The following is a 2,959-nucleotide window of genomic DNA, read 5'->3' on the forward strand; positions in this document are numbered from 1 at the left end:
TAAACTAGATACACACACACACACACACACACACACACACACACACACACACACATATATATGTACATACATATATATATATATTTTATTATGTAGTCGACCAGTTGTCCCGTTTGCTTATATTTTTTTTTTTAATTTTAGCAATGTGAGGTTCTGTCTTTTAACAGACTGTTTTTAATGATGCATATACATATATATGTGTGTGTCTTTGTTTCCCCATCCCCCTTTTTGCGGGTCTCCTTTTATTGAACTATTATTATTATTATTATTATTATTATTATTATTATTATTATTATTATTATATTGTGAGGTTGCTGCCCAGTTGCCTTGTTTCAGAGTAGTATATGTGTGTGTGTGTGTGTATTATATATCATATGTATGTAGATAACATATATAATTTTAAAAACACATACACACATTTTTCTTTAATTATCTTATCATAATTTATATGATTTCCTTAATTATCAGGTCGACCAGTTGTCCTATAACAAGTACCAGGTGTCACACCAGTATTCCTGTGTATATGTGTATAAAATTTAAAAAGACATATGTTTGTATGTGGTCTGGACTCTTTAAATCAAATATGTGAGGTACTTGCTTGATGTTTCACTTTTCTAGGGCTCTCCTCTCTTCCTCTCTCTCCTCTCCTCTTTTTCCTCTCCTCTCCTCTCCTCTCCTCTCCTCTCTCTCTCTCTCTCTCTCTCTCTCTCTCTCTCTCTCTCTCTCTTCTTTCTATGCTTTCTCACCCCTCCTCTCTCTCCTCTCCTCTTCTCTCTCTCTCTCTCTCTCTCTCTCTCTCTCTCTCTCTCTCCTCTCTTCTTCTCTCTCCTCTCCTCTTTTTCCTCTCTTCTCTCTCTCTTTCCTCTCCTCTTCCTCTTCTTTCTATCCTTTCTCGCCCCTCCTCTCTATCCTCTTTCCTCTTCTCTTCTCTCTCTTTTCTTTCCTCTTTTCTCTCCTCTCCTCTCCTCTCATCTCCTCTCCTCCTCTCTCTGTCTCTCTCTGTCTCTCTCTGTCTCTGTCTCTCTCTCTCTCTCTCTCTCTCTCTCTCTCTCTCTCTCTCACATAAGAAGTTTGGCCCCTCACTCTGGCCTACCATTTTTGGGGGATCCATTTGTGGACACTGTCTGCCTGTCTGTTTTGCTATCTTTATTTCGTAGCCTTAGCTGTCTCCTTTGTCTCTCCGTAAGCCTCCACTGATGGTTGTTGTTTGGGACACACACACACACACACACACACACACACACACACACACACACACACACGCCTGCCCACCTCACAGTGAGGACTCAGGGGCAATCATGGAGGAGGACGTGGTAGGCACTGCATTGGGAAGCATTATTTGTCTGGGAGATTTGAGGAAGATGCTAGTGAGCCAGTGGGTTTCAATGTCAAGCCTTGTTCCCTAAAACTTAGAAATCTTCTAACAAAGCCTTTTTAAAAAATAAAATTATTTATTTATTTATTTATTTATTTATTTATTTATTTATTTTTCCTTCCTTCTACTTGTTTTCGCTCTGTCTGTAGCCCAAGCTGCCTAGCTATCAGCCTTTTTGGAATGAATATGAGCTTGCTTTCCTATGCTTCTGCTTCTGCTTCTGCTTCTGCTTCTGCTTCTGCTTCTGCTTCTGCTTCTGCTTCTGCTTCACTTCACCAGGATTCCTTTAACAGAAGAACTTAACAGACAGATTTGTGGTTTTGCTTGCTTGCTTGCTTGCTTGCTTGCTTGCTTGACATGGTTTTCCTTTCTGTCCATGCAGGGTTCCCTGACTGCCCTTTGGAAACCCATTGAGAGGCCAGAACCAAAGGTTTATTTCCCCACCGAGAAAACTGTGAGATGACTGCATGACAGCTCATTTAGGCACGGATCATCCCAGTGTGGAAAGATTGCCCTCCCTCCCTCCCTCCCTCCCTCCCTCCCTCCCTCCCATTTTTCCCTCTCCCATCATACACTCAATAAAATAAATAAATGAATAAAGTTTCCAGTTTATTTCTCCCTTTAAGCTGCCTAAATTCTCCCCTCCCATTTTCCCTCTCCCATCATACACTCAATAAAATAAATAAATGAATAAAGTTTCCAGTTTATTTCTCCCTTTAAGCTTCCTAAATTTTCCCCCAATGCCTCCAACTGCCCCCACCCCCACCATCACGATGATGCTCCAGGATAATCTAGCTCTTTGGAAATGCTAATGGCACTCCAACTGGAACACACCCTGATAAGAAAGAGAAAGAGGAAGAAACGATCTGATCCAGCTGGCCACGCCCTGCCAGCTCAAGGATTCTTCAGACCGAGAATCTGGACCATATTTACATAACCTGGTATTTCTAATATTATTTATTATGATTTATTTATACGAGTGAGCACACCACAGCTGCTGTCTTCAGACACACACCAGAAGAGTGAAGCAGGTCCCGTGACAGAGCTGCTAGGTGCTTATTGGGACCTCTGGAAGAAAGAGCAGTCAGTACCCTTAACCACTCAGCCATCTCTCCAGCAGGGAAATGGAGCGAGCGTAGGCCTGTGTATTAGGAAATTACAACCATTAGGCACCTGTATCCCCTCCTTATTTGTTTATTTATTCATTCATTCATTCATTCATTCATTCATTCATTCCTTTATTTTGACACCAACCAAAGTTTGAGTCTTAATGAAGGAAGCAAACATACCCTTCAAGATGGATGAATTTGGAAGGCTTACCTGAGGCTTAAAGGAATGACTGTCCAGGACTGTCCTGGGGGGGGGGGCTTGGGGGGGGGGACTGACTACACACAAAGATGCTGTTGCCTCCTCTTTGGAGATAATACTGTGTGAGTGAAACTTCCTAAATAAACCAAAGTCTAATTCAAAGTACACAAAGGGGACACTGTAGCAAATTACCATTGCTTGAGTATATAAAAAGCAGTTTTTTTCCTCTTTCCTTTCTCTTTCTTCTTTCTTCTTTATTTCTTTCTTCTCTCTCTC

The sequence above is a fragment of the Arvicanthis niloticus genome, chromosome 2 (assembly GCF_011762505.2).
Source record: "Arvicanthis niloticus isolate mArvNil1 chromosome 2, mArvNil1.pat.X, whole genome shotgun sequence".
In the NCBI taxonomy this organism is placed as follows: domain Eukaryota; kingdom Metazoa; phylum Chordata; class Mammalia; order Rodentia; family Muridae; genus Arvicanthis; species Arvicanthis niloticus.